Source organism: Monodon monoceros, unplaced genomic scaffold (assembly GCF_005190385.1).
Source record: "Monodon monoceros isolate NGI ecotype Baffin Bay Population unplaced genomic scaffold, NGI_Narwhal_1 Super_Scaffold_11, whole genome shotgun sequence".
In the NCBI taxonomy this organism is placed as follows: Eukaryota; Metazoa; Chordata; class Mammalia; order Artiodactyla; family Monodontidae; genus Monodon; species Monodon monoceros.
The window spans coordinates 82,462,771-82,482,456 of record NW_021703767.1 but is presented as its reverse complement, the minus strand read 5'-3'; positions in this window follow the sequence as shown (position 1 = coordinate 82,482,456).

Here is a 19,686-nt window from a genome sequence, read left to right as displayed (position 1 = left end):
CACACACACACACACACACACACACACACACACACACACACACACACACCCCTTGCCAGCCAAAGAGGTCCTGTACCCAGCCCCATTGCAGACTTACCTGTGGAATTACCCACACCAGCCTGGCCTCTGCACTAGAGGGAGACGAGGTTCCCATCCCCCACAGACAGTTTCCAACTACCTTCAAAGTCGCCTGCAGCCTATGGGAGTGGGAGAGAGGGGAAGGGAGGGAGGGGTGTGCAGCCCAGGGTGTGCAGCAAGATTATCCTGATGGAGTTTCCACCAGTCCAGAATAAGGTTGGAGTCCCCTATAAGTGTTCCTCATCACACCTGCCTTAGGGGACACACCACTCATGGCCCCTAGTCTCCCCCAGGCACCAGCCTCTCTGAGAAAATCACGTGCTTGGGTGGGAGAGACCCGCATTCTGGTTCTGACTGTGCCCTGGTGTCCATGGGGAGGAGCCCATCAAGGGACAGCTTGTCACCTGAGGCCAGAGGAAGACATGGGGCCCTGGGTGCAAATCCTTGTTCTGCATCTTACTGTGTGACCTTGGTCAAGGTATTTAATCTCACTGAGTGTCAATTTCCTGTAATCTGAATCTAATGACTGTCTTCCAGCCCTCATCAAATATGCAGAGCACCTATTTCATTGTCTGGCACATAGTAAGCCATTGATAAATAGTGACTGTTAGTGCCGTTAAGACACATGAGACTATAAGGGACGCCAACATTAATAATAATTATAGTAATTATCCCCTTCTCGTCCCCCCAGGCAGAAGGAAGCAAGGAGAGAGGCCCTTTCAGCCCTGATGCCTGACTTCTCACGGGGCCACTTGCATTGCTGTTAGGGAGATGGACTCTGCTAAATTTATGGGGACTTTCTTCTTATACAAGTCTGTTCAAGCCCAGGGATCTGGCAAGACCCTGTTCTTAGCTGGATAGGGTGCCACTCTTGCCCACTCCATAACAGTCAAGGCCGACATCAGGGGTATTGCACCCTCTTGTGTGGGAGCCCCAGGAAGCTCCCTCTCCAGCTGCCACAGCCCTGGTGCATGACCCCTCCCCTGCCTGCTCAGCGGGCTCATTGGCACTGCATGTCAGCAGTGGCTGCAGTGCTGGGCATGACCATAGGGGAGATGGAGACGCAGAGCAGCGCCCCGCTTCCTGCCCGTTGTCTGCCCCATCTCCACGTATGCCAGGCTGGGTGGCTGGGACCCCTGCTCTATAAATGTCCTCAGCCTGGCCCAGCCTCGCAGCCTGGTCCCCCGTTCCTCCCCCCCACCTCCTGCAGCCTGCTGAGGGTGGGCGGCGAGGGGGAGATCTTAATTTCTCCAGCTTCTAATCAGCACAGCTGGGAGAACCAGCAGGCAAGGGCAGGAGGAGGTGAAAGGCCACAGGCCTAATCTACAAGCTACCCAGTCACCAGAGTCCTGCTTCCCTCCTAACAAGCCGTGCAGCAAACAAATTATCTTTGTTGTTCCTGGAAAATCTGCAAGTACTTACCCGTGTAATTAGCATCTGTGCCTTATGCCGGCAGTTCAGGTGAACAGGCCACAGCCACCCGGTGCCAGGCTGCCTGTAATGAAAACCAAAGCGGCTGCCAGGGTGCTCTTGGGTGAAGACGATGTCAAACTCAGTTGGGGCCTCACCTGGGAAGGTGACCCTAGGAACTGGCGCATGCTGGGGCCTCAGTAGCTCTGAAATGCAAGAAGGGTGGGAGGCCTGCGTAGCCTGGTCTTTTTCACAAACCGCCCTGGCACTCTGAAGCCAGGGCAGATGGAGCACCTGAGGCCTGGCCCACTGACGCAAAGACCCTGGGCCCAGGGATCTGCATTTTTAAGCAGCTTCCCAGGTGACTGATGTACAGCCAAAGTTTGGATGTTCTTCAAGATCCCCTCAGTTGATGCAGCGGTTAATAGTGATAAGTATCATTTACTGAATGCCTACTGGGTACAGGGGCTTTAAATATGAACGCACGATTTCATTTAATTTCTCAGACCTGCAAGAAAGGTATGAATATACCATATTTACAGAGAGAGTAACTGACTTGCCCAGTCACATAGGGACAGGGCTGAGCATCAGACTGAGGTGTGCCTGCCTCCAAGTCCTGCTCTGGGCCCCTCCCCAGAGTTATTTCCCACTTGAAGCTACTTGTTCCATGCAGTGTGGAGGTTAAGTGGAGTCACCACGACATTGCACATGGAGTGACAGCTCCTTCTGCCAGAGGAGACAGCAAGGGTACAACACGGGAAGCCTTGAGTTGTCTTGTTCTTGCCTGATGGGGGAAGCTGTTCTCGGCTTCCTGCTCAAAGCAGGGAATAACACACACTTCCCTTTATCTCACTGGGGCAGAAGGTGGCACCCCTATGCGGAGCAGGAAGGACAGGCCAGAACGGGCAAACATATGGTGCCAGGAACAGGGCGCAGAGCAGGGGATCAGCATGATGCCCACAGAGGGAGGTCCTCCCTGGAGACAGCAGGCCTGGGATTTTCAGAGAGAAGAGCCCATGGAGGTTCAGAGAGAAGAGGCAGCTCTCCTTAATACAACCGACAGAGGTTGCACTTAAATGAACCCTGAGTGTGTGCACCCTTGGAGACTAACAGTCAAGGCAAAACTCTGCAGCAGCCAGCATGGAGCTGGGGGGAGGGGACAGAGAGCCGGGGCGAGAAGCAGCCGAGTTTGCACGAGCAGTGAGCAAAGATGCTGATTCTAGCCTGGATAGCACAGAGACTGGGTTTTCATCAGTTCCTCAGTGAAGAGGAAGTTGGAAATTAATATCAAAATCCCACTGAGTAGCGTCCATAGTTTCCATATGTAATCATGCTTGGCTTAGCTAGGTAGTAAAATGTTTATGATTTTCTTTCCAAGGTTGAGTTTAGTCATTCTCAATGAACCATTTTGTTGGCTCCATAAAGTCCTGAATTAAAGAACCCCTCTAGGTGATGTTATAGATGGATGGATACCTGTGCTACGTGGACCCTCCTAGCTGTTGAAGTCCAGGCCTGGGGCCCAGACAGCTGCTCTAACGGGGCTGGGGTGCCACATGCCACATGAAGCGCCAGCTTGACAAAGAATGCGCCGTTAGGTCTGTTCTGAGCGCCTCCCTTGGCATTTGTGATTCATATACAGAAATTCAAATCGTACGCTGCTTCCTCCAAACTTGTGCTTTTGGTAAACTGAGGCATCGCTGCCCTCCCAGCTGCCAGCTGGGGTGGAAGTGGGTGGGTGCGGGCATTGTGGGCAGGCAAACAGCAATGCCAGTCCTTCCTGCTTCCTCCTGGACAGGGCGAGGAGTGCCGCAGCCTGTCGCTCCCTGCGTGATCTTTAGATCACTCTACACAGAAATTTGGAGACAGATTTAAAGACCGACACATATGATTCCCTAAACATCTTCTGGGAGCTGGAGGCAATAAGGGCAGCAGGGCGGGCTGAGGGCCTGAGGATCCCATCATCTATCTACATGCGCGCACACACACACACTCACACTCACACACAGAGACACACTCACACACACACATGCTCACACACACACACACTCACACACAAACACACACACACAGACATACACACACTCAAACACACGCTCACACACATTCAGGTGTACACACGTACATGCTCACACACAGACACATTCATTCACAGGCTCATACACACACATATACAGAGAGACACATTCTAACACACACCGTCATACGCAGATACACAGTTGCACAGACACTGACACACGTATGACACACCCTTATACACAACACACAGACTCCACACCCTGACACACCCCGGTGCGCACGCGCGCTCCGTGCTCGGCTGCCCTTCCGACAGGAGAGGGCCTTGTGGCCCCGGGCAGCTGAGGCCTCCTTCCCCTGAAGCTCCCACCTTGGCCACTCAGGAGCGGCCTGATGATGGCCGCACACCCGGACCCAGCCTCCCCTGCCTGTCTGGGCTTCTCTCCCACACATCAGCAGCCTCGGTCACAACAGCGTGCCCCCTGCAGCCTCTAACACGTGCACACGCACGCTCACTCAAGCACACGGAGCATGCTCTCCCCCCAGATCTCTCCTCTGTCTCACGGCCTCACTGTCACACAGGGCTGCTCTGTCTCCAGCCTCTCCCACTCACATCCACGCCATTTGCCTGTCAGCTTGGGCCTCCACACCCCCGGCCCAGCTTTGGTCTTTGTCTCATGCACAAATACACACAACCCCATGCAGACACCCTGTATCTGTCTGTCTGTCTCCCACATACCCGGAACAACTTGAGCGATGGCAAGTGGGAGAGGGTGTCAGGCCTGATAGAAGCTGTTATTCTTAGCCCTGTCACTGAACGCTTCCACCCCCTCCCCAGCTCAGTCCCTGCCCTGCCCGTCACCCTCCCTGCGAGACAGAGCCGAACCTGAGGCCCGGCTAATCCCCCGTCTGTGGGGAGGGAGGCAGGCGGTAGGGGATTGCAGCCCAGCACTGAAAAGGAGCAGAAAATGCGATTTATTTTTGCTACCCCGACCCGACTCTGCCTCCAGCTGCTCGGAAAGCAGTTGTGAGGGGGACCGGGTGGAAGGGAGGGAATTTGCATTTGAAAATACTTGTTGGTTGGCCTGAAACATTTGGCGCCACTGCTGATCCAGTTCTGTGTGTGTGCGTGCACGCGCAAGTGCGTGCGTGCGTGAGTGCGTGTGTGTGTTTGGGCACGGTAGGGGTTGTGGGTGAGAAGACACTGAGGAAGCAGGACTCAGGAGAGGGCACCAGGCAGTGTCTCTCCTGAGCCATTTCTTACCCCTTTCTTGCTTTGGGGCTGCAACCGGCCATAAATAGATTACCCAGCTCAGCCTCTGCTCAGCCCCAGGGACCGCCAGCCCCAGGCCTCTCTGTGCCACCGGGCCCTCTGTAGGCCTCCACACCTGCCGGGAATTGGGTGTGTGTGTGTGTCCTACCCCCAGGAAGTCCCACAGACACCTCAGTCCCCAAGTGCTTGGTCTTTTCCTCTAAATGTCTCTTCCCCCTCTGTGTTCCCTAAGCTGGAAACCTCAGACTACGCCAACCTCCTCCCCCTTTCCGGTGGGGCTGCAAACCTTCCACCTCAGAGGCCGCCCTCCGTGCATTCTCTGGTCCCCACTGCCGCAGCGCAGTCCCAGTTGGCCCTCCTTCGCTCTTGTCAGGTCTTAGCTGGTCTCCTCGCCCTCAGTCTCCTCTCTGCCAGTCCGTCCCCAAACGGCTGCCGCTGATTTATTAAAAAGTAAAAATGAGGGCTTCCCTGGTGGCGCAGTGGTTGAGAGTCCGCCTGCCAAGACAGGGGACGCGGGTTCGTGCCCCGGTCCGGGAAGATCCCACATGCCACGGAGCGGCCGGGCCCGTGAGCCATGGCTGCTGAGCCTGCGCGTCCGGAGCCTGTGCTCCGCAACGGGAGAGGCCACAACAGTAAAAATGAGCCCTGATGATGTCACTCTCCTGCTCCAAGCCCTTCCCTGGCAGCCCGCAGATGGAGTGGAGAGCCCTAGGGTGGCACAGCAGCCTCCTCGCTCCGTCCCTCGGCCCTCGTCTCTCTCTCTCCACACCACGTGAAGCCCGCGCCTTCCCAGCACGGCAGGCCCTTCCGTTCCTTAGCCTGCGGAGCCTTTTCCCTCCTCTTCACCTTGGGCGAATTAGAACCCACCTCAGATGTCATCGTCTCTTGTGAAAACTTCTGCCTCCCCCCACCTACCATCCCATGGCTAGCTTTCATCTTCTCTCTGCTCTCCGGCGCTTACACAAGCTTTAATTCTAGCCCTTAAACCATCGGCCCTCAAGGTTGCGTCATCATTCCTCCCTCGCTCAAAGCCTTTGTCAGTTCAGGTCTTTTCCTCTGAATGTCCTCTCTTGCCCTCTCCATCTGTATTCTCACCTCTCCCTTCCTTTGGGATTTTCCATTCTGTGGCTACACTGGGCCCCAGATTCTTCTGACCTGTATCCACCCTGTTTCCCACGTGTGGGTGTGGGGTCGCCCCCGCTGGCCTGTGACCTCCTGAAGGGGGTGGGGTAGGGTTCCTGCCAGAGCCCCCTCCCTCCCCCGGAGATCCGAGTGGCGCTGGGCTCACAGCCAGGGCTCAGGGACTTCAGGGGGCAAGTCTGAGTCTGGGAGAGAAGGAGGGGAGTGGGGAAAAGGTCTCAGCAGTTGCTGGGAGAACACTGGCTGCAGCCCCCTGGGACTCTGGCTCAGGAGCAGGGCTGGGGACACGAGGCCTGCACTCACCTGGCAGCTGTTGGCAAAGCCTCTCCCCAGCAGTGATGTCAGAGACAGGGGCCACTGGGCAGCCTCTGGCTCTGACACCAGTCTGCTGAGCGTCCAGGATAGAGAGCCTCAGAGCAGGAGGGGCAGAGAGAGTGACAAGGAGGAGCCAGAGACATTCACTGAGAGGCCTGGGCAGTGACAGAGATAGAGACACGGCGATAGAGAGAGGGACAGAACAAGAGGAGGAGATAGAGACACAGACACCAAAGGAGAGACCGATTCAGAGACAGAGGCAGACAGAGAGAGACTTAGAGACACACAGACAAAAATGGAAATGGGGGTCAGAGAAAGAAAGAGAAAGTCAGAGAGAGACAAATAGAAAAGGAGACAAAAAGGAAAGGAGGCAGAGAGGACAGGAAGAGGTGTGTGTGGGGGCAAATGTCAGGAGACAGACAGACAGATCTATGGGTATGGGATGCCAGAGAGAAGGGCCACAAACACATGCACGCATGTGTACGGAGGAAGCCAGGAAACCACCTAAAGAGACAGGCAAGGTGTCAAGGGGAGGAGAAGGCTCAGGCCTGATGCTCGGAGGGGCCAGGGCAGGCCTGCAACGTGGGCAGTAGGAGGTCAGGGCTTGTCTGCTGGGCTCCTCTCCTTGGCTGTGAGCTGGGGGTGGAGGGCAGGCCTGAAAGTAGGCTGGGTGGAAGGGCTCTGCGGGATCAGGAAAGAGCCTGGATCCAGCCTTGGTCGATTCAGGATCCAGAGGTGACCCCCAGGAGCCCCTGGAGAGGGGCCCCGAACCAGAGAATGATAGGTGGCGAGAGGTCTGCGCAAAGCCTAGGAGGGTCCAGCGGAGCCCTCCTAAGCCTCTCAGCTCAGCAGGGAGAGGACCTGCTAGGGAGCCACCAGGCTAAGTCCCTCGAAGCCCCTCACCCAGACAGTGCCCTGCATCTGTGCCCAAGCCCCAGGTAGATTCCCCAGGGCCTTGGCAACCCATTCCATGGTTCCACAACCCAACAAAGAGAGCCCACTGGAAGTCCTCCCTGCTGTCTAATTCAGATACTTCCCATTGCAAGTGCAGCCCACTCAACTCCTTAGGAGGTTAAAAAAAAAAAAAAAGCCTCCACCGAAATCTGAAACGCCACGGAGTGCTCAGACAAAGACCCCTTTCTGTACAGTTCCACCCCCTCCTGCACCTCTCCCCCTCCCCACCCCCTTCCTTACTTACTGCAGGCTGAATTGGCAGCGGAGAGGTTTTGAGTCAACAAATGCAGTGGGCTGGGGAAGGGAGCCCTGAAGGGGATCCCTGTCTGGGAGACATTTGCTGACAGCAGTTACTGTGACAACAAGGAAGGTCTGCCACAGACCCACAAGCCTGCCTGCCTCGGGCCTACTGCTGCCCCGCCCAATCCTAGCTTTCCTCACAGCCCCTGCCCCACTGCTTCACTTACTCAGTCCTTCATCCCAGCATTTACTCTACAATCCTTGGACACCAACCATGTGGCCAAGCCCTGCTTGGCATTTTTATATTTACTGTCTCATTCAGCCTTCTTCCATTGACCAAGTAGAAAGCCGAAACTCAGTACAGGGAAGTGACTTGCCCAAGGTCATGCAGATGATAGAGCTGGGATTGGAACCCAGGTCTGTCTGGCTTCCCAAATCAGGGTGTGGGCCTCCGGTCAGTGTCAGGAAACCAGGTGCCAGGTGGTGAGCTCTTCGAAGGCTGAGACTTCACTATCCTTAGCTCACATCCCTAGAACTGTGGCCAAAGCCAGCACACAGTAGGTGCTTGGGAACTGCTTACGGCAAGAATGTTAGCTTATCGAGGGGAGGGCAGGAGTCAGAGAGCCTGGGAGCCCGCAGAAGAGAGGGCCTTCCTGCTTGGAAATAGCTGTGCCTGAATTCTGCCACCCAAGCACCCAAGGGCAGTTATAGAGGGTCTCCTGTGTGCCAGACACTGTGCGAGAACCTCTGAACACAAAGATTTAAAAATTGCATTTGTACTTTGCCCTACAGGAGGTCTTTGTTTAGCTGGGGAGACAGACACATAAACAGATGGGGTTAGCGGTACTATAGAAATCAGTCCTAAGTGCTGCGGGATTCCAGGTGGAGCGTGGACCTAACTGTGAAAAGCAAAACAATAAAGCTTTTGTAAGAACGTAGAAAAATATCTCCACGATCTCAGGGTAGGGCAAGGTTTCTTAAACAATACACAAAAATAACAGCAACGCATAAAGGAAAAGATTGATAAATTTGAGTACTTTAAAATCAAGAAGTGCTGTCCTTCAAAAGACACCATTAAGAGAGTACAACCAACAAAGGCCTTATCTCCAGAATGTGTGAAGAAGTCCTACAAATGAGCATGCAGGAGACTGACGACACAATGGAAGAACTGGACCAAAGAATTGAACACACAGAAATTCAAATGGCCAAATACATACAACAAGGTGCACAACCTGATTAGTAATCAAGGAAATGCTAAGGAGACTCCCCATGAGATTCCACTACGGTAGCCAGCCAATTAGCAGCAATGTCAAAGTCTGATAAGAACAAGCGTTGGTGAAGACGTGCAACAGGAGTTCTCAGTTAGGTCTTTGGAAGCAGCCCATCAGTACGTAAGTAGTCAAGTCACAGATAGGCACATCCCAAAGGTGGATTCATGGACAGGAACGTTCATGGAGCCATTGGTCACGCAGGCCCCAAATCAGAACCAACAGATAGTGTAGACTGGGCAAACTGAGTGCAGGGGAACAGAGCCAGAGCACCGTGAATTCTGCCTGAGGGGCTGGGGTACCTGGGAGGTGACCTCTGAATTAGCCCTTGGAGGATGAAGTTTCCCTGTCAAGGAAAAGGGAGGGAGGGCATTCTAGACCGAAGGATCAGCAAATGCACTGGCAGGGGTTATAAGCGGTTCCCAGGAGGTGGCTGCGTGGTGGGTATCAGGGAGAGAAGCAGGAAAGGAGAGCAGAGAGGGGCTGGGACTTGTAGAATGTGAAGGCCTTTGTGGGCCACTGTAGGAAGTTCGGCTTAAATACAAAAATGGGAGAGTCGGGAGCTGGGAGCAGTGAGAGGGAGGGAGACCAGTTAGAGGTGATTGCAGAAGATGGTAAGGACTGGAAAGAAAGAGCAGCCTTGTGGCGGAAGGGATAGGGTGGATTTGGGAACCCTCTCAGAGACAGAATAGACAGGCTGTGGTGCTCAGGGGTGGGGATGGGGGCGGGAGGGAGCTGAGGGGACTCCCAGGTCTCTAGCTTGGGTGTTGGTGACGCTGTCACTGAACATCTGGAGACAGAGGGAGGAGGGTGGGAGAGGTTTGGGGAAGGAGTTAAGAGGCCCAGTTGGGGACCTGCTGCTTTGGTGTTTCCTACAGGATAGACAGACAACATCCAGGACATCAGGACAGGCTGGGACAGAGAGCCACAGATATCAGAATTATGAGAGCAAGAAGCCATCGGTTAGATGAGAACATTTGGGGTGCAGGAGCAGGCCAAGACCAAAAGAAGTCGTAGATGGAGCCCTGGAACCAAACACAGATGCATTGGGCCGAGGAGAGAGAAGCGAAAGAGACAGAGGGGACGATCAGAAAGTTAGAGGAGCCCTGGGAGAGGGTGGCAGGACCACAGCATCTGAGAGGAAGTTTCACAGGGACTGGGTGGTCTGCGGAGTGAAGACGGTATTGGAAATAGGCAGGGTTGGGTCTGTGATAAGCAGGGAGGCGGAGTAGAGGGAAGGCGGGGGAGTTCTGGTCTGAGGATCTCTATTTTCTCTGTCAATTATATGTGAGGGACGGGACAGGCCAGAAGCCGAAAGGGTGGTAAAGGTTTAGAACAGGAGCTGACCACCAGGGGCCCAGTGGCCTGAGGGCCGGGCTGACGTCAGGGACCATCGATCTGGAGTGGCACCAGGCTGCACGGTTGGGTGATTTTCCTATGCCTTCTCGTAGCCTGGGATTCATGGTGGGGAAAGCAGGCGACTGGAATCCTCTGAGGCTGGGAAAGGCAGTGCGAGGGGGTGTGGGAATCGAGGGTGCCAGGGAGAATGAGTGATGTGGCCAATCACAGGCAGGTCGGTGGGGGAGGAAGTAGAGCCAGGAAGGAGCTGACAGCTGGCAGAGTGCCTTGGCCAAAGCCGGCACTCTAGCACCATAGTTGAATGAGCAAGACAGGATGGGAGAATTGGAGAAATCTCTGAAAGGAGACCAGGTTTTATGGGAGGAAAGGAAAGAAGTTGTGGCCTGAGAGGGGGAAACTGGAATTTAAAATTTTATGGGAGATGAACCAGGTGGGTGGCTGAGGTGGAGAGAAGGTCGCTGGAGGTGGGGAAGCAGAGGAGTCAAGATGTGAGGGTGGGGGCTTCCCTGGTGGTGCAGTGGTTAAGAATTCGCCTGCCAATGCAGGGGGCACAGGTTCAATCCCTGGTCCCGGAAGATCCCACATGTCACGGAGCAACTAAACCCGTGAGCCACAACTACTGAGCATGTGCTCTAGAGCCCGCGAGCCACAACTACTGAGCCCGCATGCCACAACTACTGAAGCCCGTGCGCCTAGAGCCCGTGCTCCGCAACAAGAGAAGCCACCACAGTGAGAAGCCCGTGCACCGCAATGAAGAGTAGCCCCCTCTCACTGCAACTAGAGAAAGCCTGCACACAGCAATGAAGACCCAATGCAGCCAAAAATAAATAAATAAAAAATAAATAAATTTAAAAAAAAGAAAAAGAAGTGAGGGCGTCGGGATGTTCATGTGGACATTCCAGTTGCCCAGGATGTTGGGATGCAGAGGAAGACCATGAACCAGCTGCCCAAGTCCTCAGAAGATGACTGGGGACCTCTGAGTGGATAGGTGATATCAGCCAGGTTGGGTAAGGGGTATCGTGGCTGGATGGTGGGAAGCTGGGGGTCTGATTTTGAGTGGGAGAGGAAGTGTAATGGACTGAGGTGGCAGAGGGAGACGGCAGAATGCTGACTTTCCAGCCTGGCCAGGCGCCACTTCCTGCAGGCTCACCCCATCACTTTCATCTGGGCCTTTGTTGTCCTTTAAATATGAAAGACTCCACTTAACCCTTGAGTATGCACAACCCTGATACTTGCTTTTCTCCACCACCCCCACCCCCGCCCCGAGATAATAGGGTAGGACTCTACCTCTTGTGGCCCCTATAATATATTGTGGACCCAGTATATCCTGAGAAATGGGCCATGGGCACAGGACAGAGGCCTGGTCTGCAGCTTGGGACAGTGAAAGTGTCGGGCTGTTCTAGGCCAAGCCACATCGTCTGCTGGCCTTCTGCGTCTCTCCTCCTTCTCCCTGGGACACACAGAGCTTTTCTACCCTTCGACTCTCACATGGAAAATTAAGCCAGTACAAAGAGACGCTATACATGAGCCAAGGCACGATGGCCTCCAGTATCATGGCGACTCACTTGCCTGAAATACCTCATCCCACCTGCTATCAAAATCCTTCAAGGCAAAGCCAAAGAGGTGTCACTTCCTTTCTGATCTCCCCTTCTCAATATCAATTATTGATACTTTGTTAACAAGATTCTTGGTCCCTCCATTTGGCATTTGTTTCCACCAGTCTTAAAGTTGGTTGCTAAGGATCTATGTTTCCTACAAGACTTCATTCTTAAAGGTGAGACCTCTGAAGGGGCCATGGGGACAAATAAGTTGCGGACCTTATGTGGAGGGGCTTGCATTCTGGTCATGCTGTCAATGAATTCCAAATGATTTCTACATCTGAAGGGCTAGGACTTGCAAAATGAAGGCCAGTGGATGTGTAGGGAGAGGGGGTAGGAATTGCCCTGATACCACCTGGGGAACCTGGCAAGGTGTCAGAGGCCATGCCCTGGGATCCTGATGGAGCAGGTAAGGTGGGGAGGGGTTAGGACTCCTGGAGTTTTAGAAACCTCGGCTGGTTCTGAATAGTTCTTCTAGTTGAGAGCCACCAGTGGGGAAATAGAATTGAGTGCACTGGGGACTAACAAAGTAAGAAAACAACTAAACTAAGACTCGCCACATGATGGTCATACAAGCAACGGTCATTTATGAGCCCTGCTTACAACCAGAACTCATCACTGTGAGGCACAATATCAAGTGGGCATGTCATCAAAAGGTGCTCTCATTTTTTTTTCGGTAGGTGACTTTAGATTATAACTCGAAACTTCTCAGGACTCACCAGGCTCCTGTTGTTCAAGGCACCAAGCGCTAATCACAGTATCTCTCTCACCATCTTCCCGCCCGCCCCCGGCCCCGTCTTTGAATCTTTTGGCTTCCAAAGCTAGATACCCAGAAGGAAGAAAATTAATGCATATTGAGCACCATCATATGCCAGGCACTTGAAGTATTTATCTCAGTTAATCCCCCAAACTTCCCTATGTTGGAGAATAGTGTGAAGAAAAAATGGTTGAGAGCAGTAACCTCAGCTGACACAGGTTCAAGTCGTGGTTCTATAGCTCACTAGGACAAACTTGGACAGTCTCAAGCTACACAGCCTCAGTGTCCTTATCTGTAAAATGGGGCTAAGATGATTTACCTTCTCAGGCACATGGTAAATGTTGCATACATTATAGCTGTTTTATTGCCATCATCCTCATTTTATAGACCAACAAGCCCAGTTGTAAACAGTTGTAGGTATTTGTACTCAGGTCTGCTGCATGGTCCAGTTTCTTTCCTCCGCCACTCTACCTCCAGGCAGCCTGGGCTTGGCCAGGGGAGTGTGTGCCCTGGGGGGCCCCCGGCAGAGGCTCTGGGTTTCCCTGGGGGCTGGGGGTGGGGAGGAGCACCTGTGGCCACATTAGGAATGGCTTTTATGAGCCTGTTCCACCAACTGGCTCCCTCCCCCAGGTCTGCAGCACATTGAAGCTCTTCCTGTTTGCTCCCAAGCAGGTGGTGCTGGAATCTCTCTACACCAACTCCCATTCATAAATCACAGCCTGTCCCCTGGTGCTGGAGCAACCATTCTAATTAGAGTGGGGGAGGTGTGTGCATGGGTGTGTGTGTGTGTGTGAGTGAAGAGACATAGAGACTCCTGGCTAGGAGGTGCCACCTCTTCCCACTGGGGCTAGAGCCTGTCCCCTCAGCAGCCCTCGCAGCCCACCCTGCTTTACACAGGGAAGGCTGGGGGTCCCAGGCCTGAGGAGAGAGGTCCTGTGGGGTGTTTCCTGCTGCATGTGACACCCCCTCCCTCCCCCATCCACCCACCAGAAGAGACCTTGGGACCAGGCAGCCATTCCTAACCCCACATTTTCTGCACCCAGGTTCTCTGCATGGTGGTAAGGGGAAGAGGGGGTAGGGGATATTAACAGAGCCCCTAGTGTGTCCCTGGCACCCTAGTGAGTACCTGAGGGGCTGTAAGGGGAGGGGGCTTGGAGATAGGGATGGAGAGCCGGTCCTAGTGAGGGCAGATCTGATCTGCCGGAGGCGAGAGCCGAGTGAGTGGAGGGGTGGGGAAGAGAACAACGAGATTGAGGGAAGCCGGGCTGGGGGACCCTTGCCCGGCAACTCAGCTCAGACTCCAGAGCTCTTTGGGTCCCTTATCTCAGGCCCACTGGGCTGTGTGTGTGAACATATTTTCCATTCATGTTCATGTATCCAAGTGTATGAGAGACTTTGGATTCAGCGGTGGACCTGGGGGTGTTGTGCTTGTGCATATAAGCCGTTTGCATGCCTAAATCGTTGCATGCCTCGTTCATACTTGTGTGTGAGTATGAGTGGGCTCGTGTGGGTGGGGGGAGGGATTGACTGTGGGTTTGGGTGTATGTGAGAGGGTCTTGGGGCGTTTAGGGTGGAGTGCGTGTGCTGTGTGTGTTGGAGTTTGGGTGAGCAGGTACGGGGCTGGCTGTTGCTTGTCTGCGACTGCCTGCCTGTGTTCGGGACACGTGATGCTGCACACCTGAGTGTACCTTCTCCCCCGCACCACCCCCCCAGCAGTTCCCGGTGAGGGGAGATGGGAGGGGACAAGAGCACCTCCCCCCAGGGGCAAGGCAGAAGGGGTCACTCAGCCCTAGGGACAGTGGCTGCTCTGGGGGTCATAGCTGACCCTCCATCTCCTTCCTCCCCAAATCCCTCTCTCTGTCAAGAGAGCCCTGTAAATGGGCTTCTGCCTGGGACCCTTCTTCTCCAGGTGGGTCTACCTTGCAGGGGGTCCTCCTTTTCCTTCCCCTGCTCCCAGAGAAGTCTGAGGCTTTACCTGTCTATGTCCCCTCAAGTGCCTGTAGCTCTCACCCGGTATTAGGTGGCACCCCAGGGGGCGCAGGGTGCTGCTACTTATTGCCCCTGCCCCTCCCTCCCCACTGCTCACCTTCATTCTTCAGCTCTTCCCCAAGCAGCTCCCAGCTGTCCCGGGGCAAGAGCCCTGGCTTATTTTTTTTAATTTTTTTGACTCCATTGGGTCTTCATTGCGGTGCGTGGGCTTTCTCTAGTTAACGGTGAGCGGGGGCTACTCTTCGTTGTGCTGTGCGGGCTTCTCACTGCGGTGGCTTCTCCTGTTGCGGAGCACGGGCTCTAGGTGCATGGGCTTCAGTTAGTTGTGACACACGGGCTCTAGAGCGCAGGCTCAGTAGTTGTGGCGTGCAGGCTTCGTTGCTCCGCAGCATGTGGGATCTTCCTGGACCAGGGCTTGAACCCATGTGCCCTGCATTGGCAGGCGGATTCTTAACCACTGCGCCACCAGAGAAGTCCCAGCCCTGGCTTTAAATACAAGCTCCACATGTGCCACTTGCTAGCTGTGTCTCCAGCCAAGAGTCATTGCACTTCTCTAAGTCTCAGTTTCTTCATCTGCAAAATGGATATTAAAGTACACACCCTGCCTACCTCTGAGGGTTATTGTGAGGATCATGGGAGGTAATGTATGTGAAAGTAGCAAGAAATGATGAAAGACTGTACACGTGGTAGCAATTATTACTTCTGGGTTGTCTTTTAACTAACCAACGCTAAATCCATTTCACAGATGGAGAGACTGAGCCCTGGAGAGACTTGACTCTGTGTTGCACCTGTGGCTTTTTGCTAGGATCCTGGCCCCTGGTATCCACCCCTCACTCCTGGTCCATTAGCAAAGGAGATCCCAGAATTTTGCTATCCCTTCCTCCACCTGCCCACCTTGCCTGCTTTGAAAACTCTTAAGCATCCTTCAGGCAACAGCACAGAGGGCACCTCCCCTGGGAAGACTTCCCTGATCCTGAGCAGGGCTGGATCTCTGAGCACACCTCCTGGCAGCTCTTATCAGGCTGCTCTGTAACTGTTTGTTTTTCCAACACTGTTTCACAGTTACCATGCAGTTTACAAACACTGAGACTGCAGTGTGATCCAGCTACTGCAGCTACTGTGGTGGTGCCGCCCAGGTGCTAGTTCCTGCGGGGCGACCCTTCTGAGGTAGAAGCACCCCTTACCCCAGCTCGTACCTATGACCACCCCCACCTCAGGGCCCAACCCAGAACCTGGCTCCAGGAGGTGCTTGGTAAAAGGTGACTGACTGAAAACAAAACACATGAATGAGGCAAGGAGTGGAGTTTCTGGGAACAAGACAGAAAGGAAGAGATGCTTCTCGTTAACATCTCTTCATAAAAGCCAGCAAGTTCCTACATCCAGCTGGTGTCTGAATTGGGGCCAATCATAAAACAGGGAGGCCTCTGAGGCTGAGGGCAGCTGGCTGGCCGGTGGGCTTTATAGGGCGGTTTTATGGACTCAGCTGAGATGTGGTGATGAGAAGCCAAACTTTAAACATCCTCTTAAAGTTTGCTTTCACTCCCTCAGGCCTCTGAGCTGAACAGAATTGAGAAGAAGGCTCGCTGAGGACGTGCCAGTTGGAGGGATGATGAGGATAGCATCATCCACGTGGACCAAAAGGAAGTAGGCAGGAATCACCGCAGGAAGGGTGTAAGTTAGATTTAAGGAAGGACATCCTTCTGGTGCTGGGATGTGGCAGTGAGTGACAGGGAGGGGAGCAGATGGACCGACTTGCTCCCCATTACTCTGTGACGTAAGGGGGTCGTGTCATGTTTATTTCCTGTAGCCTCTGCTGTCTTGTTTGCAGAGTGGGGGAGGGACTACCACCTCTGCTCCCCATCTCACCCTGCTCTCTCCTGTCTCCCCTGTTATTGGCCAGGCAGAAACCTCCAGGGAGGAAAGAGAAAGGAGCCGAGGTCTGTACCAGGATCTGCTCAAGAGCTGGGAGCCCGGCTGAGCCCGGCACCCCCAGGCCTGTGAGCGCAGGGTCCTCGTGGTCTGAGTGGCGAAGCTTTCCCTCCAAGACTATGCGGTTTGACGTGTGGAAAGGAGAAAAGCAAGGCACCTGAGGAACTGAGAAAAGTGCTGAGGAGAGATTTAGAGGTGAAGAAAAGTCAAAGAGATAAGGAAAGAGAAAAATCAGAGAGGAAAAAGCAGAAAAGAAATGCACGGAGCCCGCACTGCCGGCTTGGGAGGTTGATCTCAGCAGACTTCACAAGCCTTCAAGGGGGCGTTAGCATCTTACAGATGGGGAGCCCCCGCTCAGAGGGGACCATGGCTCGCCTGGGGTTCCCCAGTCAACGAAGGTTTTGAATCCAGGACTGTCTGACTCCAGCCCACGCAGGGCTTTCACACGCTGGCTGGGCAGCGTCCTGGCCTGGTCTGTGTGAGCACGAGTCGTCCAGGATGCTCTGAGGCCAGGTGTCCTGAGCCCTGGGCAGCAGATCCCCCTGGGGCCCCTGGGCCCCTGGGCCCGGACCAGCCTGGGCCTGCTGTCTGAAACTCGGCTTGTGGCCGGCCTGTCTGCCGGGAGGATTGACAACTATGCTCTCGGGGAATGGAGAAGTCGGAACCCAATTAAAGGCCAGAGTCCTCAGCCACGGAGAGGGTGCTCTTTGCCTTGGGGGCCGCAGCTCATGCCCTAGAAGCCTCTAGTCCAAGCAGGATTCTCAGCTCCTGTAGGGGCTGGAGGGATGAGGGAAGTGGGAACGGGGTTCCGCAGGACCCCACCCTACCCGCGCCTGGCTGCGAGAGCCCCGGGGAGGGGGCGTGGGGCTGGGGGGTGAAGGGGGCAGTCGGCTCCTGCTACCCGGGCCTGCGCCTTCTGATTCCCTAGGGCAGGGGATGCGGAAAAGAAGGAAAGGGAAAGAACACTGAGCGCCTATCACGTGCCAGGAGCTTTACATACATTAGCAATTTAATCCTCCCGGCAACCCCGAAGGGAGGATTGTTATCCTCATTTTACAGGTGACAGAAACGAAGTTCAGAGAGGTTAAATATCTCAGTCAGGCCCACACAGCCCCCAAACTGTGGAGGCGGGATTCAAACTCAGGGCTGCGTAACTCCCAGCAATGCTTGTGTGCTCTGGGAGAGGGTGACTTGCCCATCCCTTCAAAACTTCCAGGACTGGGGCGTTCCCAGGCACACTCCATGTGTGCCTCTGGCCTCTGAAGGCCCAGGCCTCCCAACTCTAACAAACACCCTTCAGACGTTTCTGGACACTTCCCACCCCTGCTCTGGGGTCCTTGGGAAAAGCGGGTTGCCTTTGAAGGGGCCCCCCAGGCCCATCAGCATCTCTACTATTTCACACTTTCCCTTCAGGATCATCAGATGAGGAACAGCTGGGCCTGCAGATTTACTAGGGTTTTGCAAGTGATTCTATCCGCTCTTCCAGCTAAGCTCCACCGCTGCTCCCATTAGCAGCCTCTGGAAAGCAAAGGGAATTCCTTTGTCAGTTCCCCAAACCCACTTAGCTGGTGTAATCTTTGCCTCTCCCACTCCTCACAGCAATTGGGATCCGGCCATACATCTTCCCAGAAACACCAGAGACAAAGAGGGAGAAAAAGAAAGAAAAGAGAGAGAGAGAGAATGCATTTTACTGTTCTGTTCAAGAAAACAAAACACAGGAAACCTCTGGCAGGAGGGAGAGAAGACCCAGATTTCCCTCCTGGTTCCATCAGCTCGTGTGGCTGAAGGTAAGTCAAGTAATCTCGGTAGGCCTCAGTTTCTACTCCTGTGAAATGGGCTGAGTATCCAGCCTGAGTACCTCTCAGAGGGGATGTGAGCATCAGAGCCAGAGCCCTGCACCCAGAAACATTCGGTAGGTATGCTGAAGTGGGAGCCCACCTAGATGGCCCATCCTCAGACCCACTGACAAGCCTTCAGACATGTTCAGCGTTTCCCACTTTTCCCCCTTTGTTTTTCAGGGGTCACTCATCGACCTACATACACTGTGTGACAGGCACATGTAGAAGCTTGTGACGGGATGTGACATCAGGAGAGCCAAGGGGAGGAGGCACAGGAAGCGGTGGGCACTGGGACACGATATGAACATTCAGTGCCAAACAAGAAACACAAGGCCCCAGCCACCCCCGGGGGCAGAGTTTCACGTGTGACCAGTTGTCACAGGTGCCACTTGTAAGAGCTGGGCAAAGCCCTCAGGGAGTTGAGCGGAGGCTCAGACTGATGACGCTATTTTAGTAATGATTCATTATTAATCATTTAAATTATCAAACAAGATGTATTAATATTTGGTTAACTGTTAAAGTACTAATGATGGTACTTACAAATTAATGGCTCAGAATGATTATGATGGTCATTGTAATAATGCTATGCTGAAGGAATCTTTTTGCCAATAGATAAATCAGAAAGCAATTGAGGTATATAACAGTGATTGTAGGACCGATGTGTAATGACAGCAAGAAATACGTCTGCATGTGTCCAAATAAGTATGCAGGTATCAAAAATGCCAACGGTCAGCCTTGACCGCCAAGCTTGGCCAAAGGGCTCTGTCACAAAGAGGCATCGGGCAGCAACAGCCCGGCTGCCAGGGCCCACACAGGCGGGGGTAGTAAGGCAGCCTGGGCCTGAAGGGGGCTGAGTCTGACCGGAGGACACTGGGAGACACAGGCTGCAGGAGCTTGGGGGAGTGAAGCCAGCATAGTGACCAGAGGGAGCAGAAGTACAAGCCAGCAAAGGGTGATATGATGAGAAGCCTGCTGAGAACCGGCAGCAAAAAATCTCTCATGAACGTTGTGCCAGCCCTGCAGCCAAGCATTGCAATATAATCACCAGGTATTAAGAAAATAGAAATGATGGGAGTTCCCTGGCAGTCTAGTGGTTAGGACTCAGTGCTATCACTGCAGTGGGCCTGGGTTCGATCCCTGGTCGGGAACAAAAAAAGAAAAGGGAAACGCGGTCTCCAGGCACCTGGCAACACGGGCAGATGAAGAAGACAGAAACTGACAACACGGAGGGATGATTGAAGCCCAGGGGCAACTACCTCTGCCTGAAGGAGCGGGGATGGGCAGCTAGAACCAGAAAGACAACCATGCCTTACACCTGTAATTAGGCAAAATGCTTACTTTAGTTGTAAGCATAAAGTTGTAGTCAACTCTTTCTGCGATTTGGCTATTTACCGGGAATTCAGTCATTTCTTTGTTTTAAAGTCCCCACTTAAGGACTTCAATGGGATGGACCTGCCTAAACTCCCAGTGTTCAGGCAGAACCATTCACATTGTAGAGTCCAGAAAGGGACATCCTGACTGATTG